The sequence below is a fragment of the Mauremys reevesii genome, linkage group 7, assembly GCF_016161935.1.
Source record: "Mauremys reevesii isolate NIE-2019 linkage group 7, ASM1616193v1, whole genome shotgun sequence".
Taxonomy (NCBI): domain Eukaryota; kingdom Metazoa; phylum Chordata; order Testudines; family Geoemydidae; genus Mauremys; species Mauremys reevesii.
Window position 1 is genome coordinate 85,121,980 of NC_052629.1, and position 12,354 is coordinate 85,134,333.

The window sequence follows — 12,354 nt, forward strand, 5'->3', positions numbered from 1 at the left end:
TGGTGGGGTGTGTAAAGAGTGAGTACCCATCCAATAGTTCATGGAAGGTGGTAAGCGCCGCCAGGTGCACTTTGATGGAGCTGAGCGAAAGTCCGTCCTGTTTTAGTTTGAGGAGGTAATCTAGAATGTTAGGAAGGGTCACGTTGTTGGGTGCTAAATGTTTATGTGAGCACCAAAAAGCGAAGCGCCTCCATTTCTGAAGGTAGGTTTTACGAGTGGAGTCTCTCCTACTGTGCAAGAGGACATATAGGACTTGCTCGGAACAGGCTAGTTCATGGGTTTGGAACCATGAAGGAACCAGGCTGTGAGGTGGAGCTTCTGGCGCTGGGGGTGAAGGACTCGTCCGTTGTCCTGGTAAAGGAGGTTTGGCCTGTTGGGGACAGCCCATGGGTGACGGGAGGACATGCGGAGAAGGTAGGGGTACCACGTCTGTCTTGGCCAAGCCAGGGCAATAAGGATGACCTGGGCCTTGTCGTCCGCGATCTTCCGAATAACCCTGTGTAGTAGAGGGATAGGTGGGAAGGCGTACAGGAGGTAGCTGTTCCATGGGACGAGGAATGCATCCCCTAGGGATGCAGTCCCGAGTCCCGCCCTGGAGCAAAACAGGGAGCATTTTCGATTTCGGGTTGTGGTGAAGAGATCTATTGATGGGGTGCCCCAGTGGGAGAAAAGCTGTTGGAGTACTGCGGGGTGCAGTTCCCATTCGTGTTCTGTCGAGAAGTGCCTGCTGAGTGCATCGGCAGTAGTGTTGTGGCAGCCTGGTAGGTAGGAGGCGATGATCTGTATTCGATGTTGTATGCACCAATTCCATAGTTGAATGGCTTCCATGCAGAGGGAATGTGATCGGGCTCCCCCCTGTCTGTTTATGTAATACATACATGCTATGTTGTCTGTTAAATCTCGCAGGTATTTGTTCTTTATAAGGGGAAGAAAATGAAGGCATGCTCTCCTCACTGCTCTGAGCTCTAGGAGATTTATATGTAGATGCGTCTCTGATGGAGACCACCAGCCTTGTGCCCTGTGTTCCCCTAGATACGCTCCCCAACCTATCAGGGAAGCATCTATGGTGAGCATGAGCGTTGGGGATCGTTGCTGGAAGGGAACCCCTGCGCAGAGGTTTTGTGGACTTGTCCACCATTGTAGGGAAGTTATAACATTGGGAGGAGGAGTTAGCAGCATCCCTAATGGATGTCTGCTGGGTTTGAAACTGGAGTTGAGCCAGCCCTGGAGGCATCTCATATGTAGCCTGGCATGTTGAACCACGAAGGTGGTAGCTGCCATGTGACCAAGGAGCTGTAGGCAGATTCTTGCTTGTGTCCTGGGACGAATAGAGAGCGTGCGTATGAGCTGTGTGATAGCGAGGAATCTGTTGTATGGGAGCGAGGCCCTGCTCTGGGTTGAGTCGAGATGAGCTCCAATGAACTCTATCTGTTGAGTGGGTATCAGGGTGGATTTTTGGGTGTTTATTTGGAGACCTAGGCTGTGAAAGAGGGAGATGGCGAGATGCGTGGCTTGAAGTGTGTCGCCATAGGAGTTGCCCTTGATGAGGCAATCGTCCAGGTAGGGGAAAAGTGTGACTCCATGTTTGCAGAGGTGAGCCACAATGACGGCTAGGGTCTTGGAAAAAACTCTTGGAGCCGTGGAGAGTCCAAAAGGAAGAACTCTGTATTGGAAGTGATCCTGACCAATTGTGAATCGTAGGAAGCGTCTGTGAGCTAGATGAATTGATATGTGGAAGTAAGCATCTTGTAGGTCGAGGGCTATGAACCAGTCCCCTTGATCCAATGCGGGTATTATTGTGCCTAGTGTGACCATCTTGAATCTTTGTGTCCTCACGAATTTGTTCAGTCGGCGTAGGTCTAGTATAGACCTCCACGCTCAGGTCTTTTTCTGTGTTAGAAAGTAATGGGAGTAGAAACCTGTCCCCTGGTGTTGCATAGGCACAGGCTCCACTGCGCCTAGTTGCAGAAGGTGAGCCTCTTCTGTTTGAAGTAATTGCTCGTGAGACGGGTCCCTGAAGAGGGACGGGGAAGGGTAGGAGGGTAGGATATAAAAAGGGATGGAGTAACCAGTCTGAACTATTTCGAGGACCCAGTGGTCCTGTGTGATCCGCTGCCAGGCATGTTGCAAATACTGGAGGCGGTGGCCAAATGGACAAGTAAGTGGTGGAATCAAGGGGTGGTCGTGCAGACCCTCGATCAATGCTTCAGAACTGTTGTTTATTGCCCTGTGGATGGAAGGTGGTGGCTTGATTTTGTCTGCGTTTGGGAGGTCTAGTACGATTCCTAGTTGTGTCATACGGTCTGGATTGAGGGCGATAGTACTGATGTGTGCGTGGTCTTTGGTAGGGTTGGTATCGCTGTCTCATGAGATGGTGAATGCCCAGGGTGCGCAATGTCGCTCTGGAATTCTTCATGGTGTGGAGGAGTTCATCAGTTTTTTGGGAGAAGAGTTTGTCCTTATCAAAGGGGAGATCCTCCACCTTAGTCTGGAGTTCTTTAGGAATGCCGGATGCAGAGAGCCATGAGGTTCTGCGCATAACCACAGCAGTTGCAGTAGTATAGGCTACTGTGTCCGCCGTGTCTAAAGACGCCTGTAGGACCGTTCTGGAGATCAGTTGTCCCTCAGACAGGATTGATTTGAAGTCTGCTCTTCTGTCCTCTGGTATGTAGGAGGCAAATTCGAAAGCTTATTGTAATTATCAAAATCATAGCTGGCGAGGAGGGCAGAATAGTTAGCAATCCTGAACTGTAGTGTAGAGGATGTATAAACTGTGCGGCCCAGGACATCAAGGCTTCTAAGGTCTTTGTCTTGCGATGTGGGTCGATATTGTGACTGTTTGGTCCTCTGTGCAACTGCATCGATGACAAGAGAGTTCGGTGGTGGATGAGAAAATAGGAAGTCTGCGTCCCTTGCAGGAACGTAGTATTTACGTTCGGCCTTCTTGCAAGTTGGTACCTGAGAAGCTGGGGTTTGCCAGAGATTGTCAGCTGGCTCCATGAGTGCTTCATTTATAGGGAGCGCAATTTTTGAGAGCGCAGATGGTTGAAGGATTTTAAGGAGTTTGTGTTGCTTCTCCTGAACCTCTTCCAAGGGAATATCCTGGCTGAGCGCAACCCTCCTAAAAAGTTCTTGGAACTGTTTGCAGTCGTCCATGGTCTGTGGAGGTGAAGGGAGGATAGCTTCATCTGAGGCTGATGGAGAGTTAGGGTTAGGCGAGTCAGGATATGGTGCGTAGCTCCCCGGCTCAGGAGGGGGCTCAGGCACCGTGGAAGTGGATGGAGCAGGAGATTGAGGTACCGAAGGAAGATGATTGGTAGGAGGATTCTGCCACAGGTACCACTGAGGCCAAGGCATGGGGTAAGAGAACCCAGGCATCACCCATGGGGGGGGGGCAACATAGGGAAACTGAGGCTGCTGAGCTTGAGTCGTGACCTGAGGTGGTATGGGTGCCTGTGGAGGAGAAGCAGGAGGGGAGAACTCTGCTTGCTGCTGTAGCTCAAGGTCACCGTCGGTGACAGCCAGTTCAGGTGGAGAAAGTGGCAGGTCAAGAAAGGAGTCCTCTGTATCTAGGAGCGAGGCTCAGGTGGCACTAAAAGGTCACTTTGAGTGAGCAGCTGTTGTTCCTGGTCTCTAGGCTGAGCTAAGCCTGCTCTCTGCTCTAGCTCTTTACTAGGAGAGAGTGACAGAGAGTGTCCTGTTGTAATGGGCTTGGAGGTGCCCTGCAGGGGGTCTGCTGCTGGTGCGCGGGTAGCAGAGTGGCTGGGTGCCGACGCTCTTCTCGGTGCGGAGGCTGATCGCACTGTTGGCACCGCAGCTATTTTTGTTGCTGAGGCAGAGCGCGCTGGCGGGATCGCGGCCACTTTTAGCGCTGAAATTGACCAGGCTGAGAGTAGCGCGGCTGTTCTGGGTGTCGGTGCCGAATGCACTGCCGGCACCGCGGCCGTTGCTGGTGCCGAGGAAGTACGTGGTGCTGGTGCTGTAGCCTGTCTCAGTGCCGAAGAGGATCGAGGTGTCCGCGCCGCAGTCGTTTGCGGCGCTGAGGGGACCGAATGAACAAGTGCCTTCCCAGCGCGGGAGGTCTGGTCCCTGCCTCTCAGCTCTGTCGGAGCAGTAGCTGAGGCATCAGAAGAGGCTGAAGCAGCTGTACTTCGTGCTGTCGGCACAGGGGGTAGGGATCTCGCGGGGGACCCCTTACCCTTGTTAGAGTCTCGTTTGTGAGACTTTTGCGCTTCGTGCCTCTGCTCCAGGGAGGGTGAAGTGACGCTCCCCACCGGTTCTGATCTGGCTGGGGAGCGTGTGGGAGCGGGTTCCACTTTTCCCATCTCCAACAGTGGCTGCAGGGATTTCTCCATCATAATGATCTTGAGGCACAGATCCCTGTCACGACGAGCTCTTGATTTGAGGCTCGCACAGTGTTGGCACTTCGCGGGGATGTGGGTGTCCCCGAGGCACTTCACACACTGAGAGTGGCCATCTGACCGTGGCATGGAGTCCTGACAGGAGATGCATCTTTTGAAACCCGAAGCTCCTGGCATTATGAGTTAGAGATGGGCGAGGAAAGTGTCTCAATGGGAGACAAGCCTGAGGGTTTTTTTTTAAACTAAGTAACTAACTATGTAACTATATTAAAGGAAGGGAAACAGTTGGGAAGTAATTAATAATTATTTCTATGTTTCCTATAGAGATCAGGGAAGAGAAGGCAGCACTGCCCCGAGTCCCGTCTTCAGCCGAGGATGGTTGAGAAGGAACTGAGGAGGATGTGGGGCGCACGCACTCAGGAAGATTCCAACTAGACGGGAGATACCATCTGGGTGCGTGCGCCCCAACCAGGCACTGCTACCGAAAATCTCCGATCGACAGCGCTGGGACGCACCGTCACCTAGAGTGGAGCACCCACAGGGACAGCACTCAAAGAAGAAGCAAAAAACCCCAATTGATTTTCCATTAATGTGAGTATGGAATGCTGCTATGGCTGCTAAATGGAACTTTAAGAAAGAGAGAGACAATCCATTGCTTTTAAATGTAACAAATATTCTAAAATAAGTTACATAAGAGCTGAAACTGTGTCAACATTTTTATCACACACCCATAACACAAATCTTTTCCATTTAGATTGTAACTTTTTCTAGTAGATAGTTTCTAGCATTAATTAGTACTTGCTGCACTTCTATAGAGCACAATTTTTCTAAATCTGTCACTGGACTATTGCCCAGGTTGTCAGATGTAATGATTAGGAATCTGTGTAGAAGACCTTCCCTTCTTGCTGGGACAGTGAGACCATTGTTATTGGAAGCATCTTATATTTGCTGTTGGATAAAAGGATTAACTCAGTGTCCCCTGTTGCCTCACCCATGCGGGAACAATTAGAATCACCCTAGCTAAATCCTGTCTTATTTTCTTTAGGACTTTTTAAGGTAGGGGGGAAATGCATGCATCAGACCCATTTCTTTATCAAGGAGAAACACATATGTCAATTATTGACTTTCTGAATCCACTCTTGAGCAAAAGCAGGGGCATCTCATATTGGATAGGACAGTGAATAGATTTATGCCTGGAAACCCCCCAATGGTTGAAAATGTTCTGAATCATTGATTCCTTTAGAGACCACTCGTACATCTGTAAGGAATCCCTGCTCAGTTGATCTGCTATCTCATTGTGTTCTCCTGCTACACATAAGGCAATTGGGTAAATATTGTATAGGATATAACAGTCCCAAAGTTTTATCAACTCATTGCATGATTAAGACTAACAAGCTCCTCTCTGTTTGTGCAAATATTAGACATATTGTCTATGGCCACATGAATTACTGCATTCTGCACTTGTGGAAGAATACTTTGAGAGGCAGACAGTCCAGACCTAAGTTTTAACATGTTTATGTGCAGCAGATGTTCTCTGAAGCTTCAAAGACATTGAAAGAAAAGGTTGTGGAGATGTGCTCCCCTGCTCTTATCTTGGACGCATTTGTGGTAACTATTAATGTAGGGGGAACTGGGTTGAACAAAACTCCTTTGTGGACTTTGTGTGGCTTCAGCCATCACATTAGAGGCAGATGCATTTTTACCATATTGTCCATGCTAGGTGTGAAGCACCTTAATAGACAATGTTGAACTGGCCTCATTCTGAGCCTGGCATATCGAGTCACATACATTGTGGATACCAGAAGGCCTAAAAATATATATATTTAAGAAATTACCTTCTGTGAGGATTGTTGTATGGTGCTGCTTAGTTTCAAAACCTCTTTTCCAGAAGGAAAGCCCTCTCTCCTTTCTGGAGTTGAAGATTTCCCCAAAGAAAGAAATCCTTTGGGATGGAGACAGAAGGGACTTTCTTTTGTTTATGAGAAGATCCAACGTTCCAAATAGAGAACAAATGATCTCTTCTTCTGACGGAGCCCTTAGGAGCCAATTGTCTAAGTAAATGAAAATTAAAATCCCTTACCTCCCCAAATACGCTGCAGGCATGTGGTGAAAACTCTGGACACAGTAGAGAGGGCAAAGGGTAAAATGGTATATTGGAAATGGTCTGGACCAAGAGTAAAACAGATATTTACAATAAGAGGGTCTTATAGAAATACTAAAGTACACATCTTTGCGATAGAGAGCAGTGAACCAATCCAGAGTAGACTGGATTAGAGCCAGTTAGAGCCAGAGTTAGCATTCTGAAATGAAACTTCCTGAGGCATCTGTTTAAAGCTCTGATATCTAGAATTGGTCTGAGAATTCAATTGGGGGGATGGAAGGGGTGATTAGAAGGAACCCTTTGTTCTTCTATAGCTCCTGCTTGCAATAGGGTTTGCTGAACTGTTTTGTTTTATACAATATGCAAGATTCTTTGGGCAAGGATAATTTCTTCCTGTACATTTTGAACAACTCCAAACACACTGATAGAGTTTAATAATTGTTTTCCCTCTGTGATTGTATAGTAAAGGACAATATAACCTAAATAACTGTATGAAGAGGCAATATGTTTTCCTAGTATCTATTCATCACACACATGCTGACTAGCAATTATGGCAAACTAAATTGTTATACATTCCATAACTATCTTCTTAGAAATTTCTCATTGTGTGGCTTCAAACAAACAAAAAATGTTCAAAAGATTAAAAGGCCCTGGAAGTCTCTCAGTAAACTCCTTCTGGTAGATACATTTGTCATTTCTGAGACTAAGCAGACCCAAAGTCTCACCAAGCTGTGACAGTCTACAAAAACTCAAGCTGAGTGGGAAGGAATTAGCCTCACTGGCACACAAAGAACTTGTGGTAATGTACCATGTTCCTCCCCCCGCCCCCTCTTTCATGTTTGGGTTACTGTATTAACATCAATGCAGCTTCTTGGTAGCTGTGCTTCAGTGTCATATTTCAGGATGTAATTTACCCTTACAATAATAAAGAAAAGGAAAATGCTTCAGTCATTTATTTTCCATGTGCATGTTGCAGTTATGGTGAAATCAGTTGCTGTAAAAGGACAAAAGAAAAAAAAAAACATGGCAAGTTTTATGCTAAATCTTGAATGAAAAAGTTTGTTTCACGTAGATCTTAGTAGTCTACACAGGGAAGTGGGGATAAAAATGTGAATTCTGGAAAAACTAGATCTATGTTCAGAAATAAAGGTTATGCTTGGATAGGTATACAGTCTCTCTAAGCATAATAAATCTACAGTAAAATCATGTCACCTGGAAAATGATTAAAAACATTTGCAGTAGAATCAGAACTAAATAAACAGCAAATGTTTTCCAGTTCCCTTGAAAATAATGCACTTTCTTGTTACTTACATAAGCATATAATTTACGGAGAGCTTCCAGCTGAGCCTTGTCAGCCTAAGGACCAAATGCATTCTGCTGCTTTTCATTTTCCCCAAAGTGAGGTTTTTAGTTTTCTGAATAACTTATTAGATGATTCTCTGCACACAGAAGAGAGCAGCACTTTGTCCCCAGGGAAAGAAGCTATTTCAGACTTCATTAAGGAGTCGTCTAACATGTTTCAACAATCCCTACTGTTGCTCTCTTTGTTTTAAAGATATCAGTCTGATTTTGTTTCATTTGCAACTGGAGACTAAATGACACCAAGCAGAATCTACTGTTAGGTTAGATTACCAGGTAAAATACATTTTACATTTTCAATTATTGCTTACAGCATGACGTGGAATGGCTTAAACTACATGTTTAATAGTGTGGTGTTTAATACTTTGCAAATATGTTTAAAAGTTAAAAAGATTAGTTCTTTATAGCAAATACTATGTATAAAAGCGTTTCTAAATTAAGAAGGTATGCAGTATTGGGTGATCTGGGCTTCTTTGTTCCATATGAATGCTTGGGATAGCTAATCATAATTAATTTCTATGCAAATTAATTTCAATAACAGTATGTTAATGTTCAGAAATAATTTTAACCCTTATGCATTGTCAGAGAAAGTGATTAACTCAGAGATTTCTGAACTTACTGTGAATAGAGTCAGATAAAGAACGTATATAATACTCTCTAAGGAATGTTTATAAAGGATCATTTGTTTAGAAATTAACTATTTCCTATCACATAAGGCAAAACAACAGAAAGACTGAACACAGTAAGAAAGAAAAACAAAATAAGTGACAAACAATTAATTACACATTGTAATTGTAAGTGAACAGCAGAGAGGATGAAGAATCTTATATAAGCATGACCTAAACATTTCTGTAGAAAATATGTCCTATTAACCCAAATGATAAAGTATACACTATATCAGGGAAAACTATTGTTTAGTGTATTAAGCAACAATTACAAGAATATAATAATTTCAACATAAATCAATACTAGGTGCCCAAGTCACAGTGTTGGTGATATGCAATGATTTACAGTTATTTTAATTGTTCAAATCTATTTTTTTTAATTTTCATTTGATTAAAATTTGACAACACTATGTTAAATATTATTTTATGTTTGCTAATTTAGGAGTGTCAATAGTAGGTGCAAAGGGTAGTACCAGTTGATTCTGTGGCCTTTTCTTATCTTACAGGTCAAGGACACTAGCTGGAAAAAAAATGTAGCATTAAACTTTCAGCCAGCATTGAGAAATTAATGTTCTTTATGTTAAACCATAGCACTTGAGTTCACATGTATCAGTAGAAACTGATTATATAAACTAGTTTCACTTTACCTTATAGAAACTGTAGTTACAGGGTAGTTTTACTCTTTGATACTTGTAACTACTACTACATTCACACAACTGGATGGATAATTCCAAAGTTAATATAATGCAGTTGATAGATCTGAATTCTAAAAATACATGCATAAAGTATGGGAAATGTATAATAAGTATTTCTGTAATTTAGGCAAATCTCTGGTTAAATGAATGAGTGGTAATTAGCTATCAAAACAATCACTATTTATTTGCAGTGCAATTCTTGTGTAACTACAATGTAATTACAGTCACAATATTATTAAATATAACCTAAAGATTTAACTGTAAAGATGTCACTGAGTGCTTGAAAAAACATGCTCAAGGCTTCTCCTTACAATCAGCTCTTTCATCCAACCCTTTTGAAGTTTGGCCCATCTATTGTTCTGTAATCTATAGTTCTGTAATGTGCAGATTTATGAACAGTCAAAAGAATTCAAGTCAATTACAAATCACAAAGAAGATTAGGCCACTTGCCCTCGATCACATCTGCAATGTTAGGTATCAGGAAATAAGCAAGCTTTGAAAAAGGGACCAGTTAGGATATTTCTTGAGTTTCTGTGTGTTGGCATGTTCAGTAATATTTCTTTCTCGTAAGAAAAAGGTACCAACATTCAGTGTCACAGTGTATACAGCTTAATGAAGGGTGTAAATCTAGTAATTGAAGAAGGCATTTGGGTGCAATATAGCCTGGATTCTGTTCACAACTCTGCCACTAGTTCTGTATATGAGCTTGGGTGAGACATGTAACTGTACCTCAGTTTACCCATTTGTAAAATAGGAATAACGCATACCTACTTAATTAATGTTTGTTAAACTACTCGTTCATACTCAGATGAAAGTAGCTAAACAAAGATTATTATAAAGAGGTAAGTACAAATTTACTGTTCTAAAAATTATTTACTACTAACTTCCTGTACAAAAACCAAAATATGAAAATTCTGCTATGAGTGGCATGAAAAACATGGAAGCCACCATATGCTTTGCATCAAGAAAAGGAAATCTTGGAAAACCTGCAGTATGAAAAATGACCTGACATATTAGCAGAAAAAAAATCTGGTAATTAAAGAACTGTTTTGGGGGGGAGGGATAGCTCAGTGGTTTGAGCATTGGCCTGCTAAACCCAGGGTTGTGAGTTCAATCCTTGAGGAGGCCACTTAGGGATCTGGGGCAAAAATTGGTCCTGCTAGTGAAGGCAGGGGGCTGGACTTGATGACCTTTCAAGGTCCCTTCCAGTTCTAGGAGATTGGTATATCTCCAATTATTACCTTTATTACCTAACATCTTACAACTATCTATGCACGAATATAAAGGCATTATTTGAAAAGGGATGTGCTGACTTAATTTCACTAAATAACACCAACAGCTAATCTATTATTCATCTATCAAGGATGGTCAATCAGACTTAGTGACATCCTCTAACTCAGTATTATTTACAATTACACACATTATGTATACTTTCAACATAACGAACCAAAATCTAGTTTAAGACAAAGGACTATTAAAATAGCAGAAAATGTAGGTTTTTGTGGGTGCTTCATGTTATAAGAACTAGAGCATGAAAACTTAATGCCCATGCATTTGTACTGTAAATATGTGATTATGGCTTCCAGTATATACAGAAGTTTTTGTATCATAAAAAGATCTAAATTTCTCATGCTCTGACATTGACTCAAGATGTCATGCAAGAAATCTCATCACTATTACTGTGCAAACACAAAAAACACAGCAATTTCCTATAAATATTTTTTGATTAAATGGATAACTAAAAAGACATCAACTACTTAACTTTACCTTTCCTAATATTAAATGTACTAGATGTCTTCTACTTCAGCATTTTAAATGGATGCTGCTACTGAAACTGTAAATATTAAAAGGAACTTCATTTTTGCCACAGTTGTTGGGATCCCAAAATATTGCTATTTTGAATCCTGTTTTAAATGAATTATTCTAGCTCCTAGGGCAGAGGTCCCCAGACTACGGGGCATATCCCCCTTAGGGGGAACACAGAGGAATGCGGGGGGGTGGGGAGGGGGAGCACGGCGGGGCCCAGGACAGTCCTCACAGGGGCAAGAGAGGGAGCGCCACCCAGCCCTGCTCTGGCCCCGGCTCCTGGTCCCAGACTCAGCCCTACTCCCAGCCTTGGCCCCCAGCCATGTTCCGGCCAGGGCTTCCGCTTCTGGCTCTGATCCCAGACCTACTTCCTGCCTCGGCCCCTGGCCATGGCTCTGTTCCCGGCCCCAGCTGCGACCCCAGCCTCGGCCCCCAGACCCCTGTCCGCACTCCCCTCCCAGAGCAGCGGCCCTGCTCCTGCCCCTGTCTCCCAGTGGGGGGGTGTGCAGACAGGAGTAAGGGGGGGCACAATTGTGAAAAGTTTTAGGACCTCTGTCCTAGGGTGATACAACACTTATCTTAAGGCCATGACTAATATTCAAAAGACTCTGGACACTTAACAGAATTTAACTAAAAGTTTCATTTACAAGAACAAAAGGTCAGTATGACCAAGGAAAGCTAGTGCCAGAACAAAATTCCTAACAACGTCTCCCCCAAACACAAATAAAGCCCTACCGCACAACTATCATAATCTATTATTTGCCAAGCCCTAATGTGCTCAGTGGTTTACAAGGCACAAAGATAAATACAAACCCTGCTTGAAGAGCTTAAAAAAGAAAGGAAAGTAGTTGCTTTAAGCCTCTCTTGGAAGGATGCCACAGATTTAGTCTAGTCCAGGGGTCTCAAACTCAAATGACCACGAGGGCCACATGAGGGCTAGTTCATTGGCCCGAGGGCCACATCACTGACACACACACCCCCACTGCCACCAGCCCTGCCCTCACTCCACCCCTTCCATGAGGCCCCACCTCTTGCCACCACTTCCCTGCCCCGATTCCAATCCCTTTCCTGAAGTCCCCACCCCAACTCCGCCCCCCTCCAGAAGTGTGGCAGGGGCTCAGGGCAGGGAGTTGAAGTGCAGCAGGGGGTTGGGGTGCAGGCAGGGGGCTCAGGGTGCAGAAGGGGTGTAGGATGCAGAAGGGGGCTCAGGGCAGGGGGTTGGGGTGTGGGGTGCAGCAGGGGGCTCAGGGTAGGGGTTTGGGGGGCGGGGTGCAGGAGGGCTTTGGGCTCCGGGGTGGCAGCAGCGCACACCAGGCCAGGGCAGGCTGCCAGCCCCGGCCACGCTCTGCTCTGGGAAGTAGCTGGAA

The 12,354-nt window shown here is 44.4% G+C and overlaps 2 protein-coding genes across 4 annotated transcripts in view; one reads left to right on the forward strand and one right to left on the reverse strand.

Moving 5' to 3' along the window:
• LOC120368618 (centromere protein P) overlaps nt 1-12,354 on the reverse strand; it is a 331,679-nt gene that overhangs the window by 70,336 nt on the left and 248,989 nt on the right. The gene's annotated exons all lie outside the window — the stretch shown is intronic.
• Nucleotides 7,886-12,354, forward strand: part of ECM2 (extracellular matrix protein 2) — a 45,475-nt gene continuing 41,006 nt past the window's right edge. For both annotated transcript variants that reach the window (XM_039480842.1, XM_039480843.1), the window contains exon 1: nt 7,886-8,097. The gene's annotated coding sequence lies outside the window, so the exon portion shown is untranslated. The remainder of the gene's footprint in view (nt 8,098-12,354) is intronic.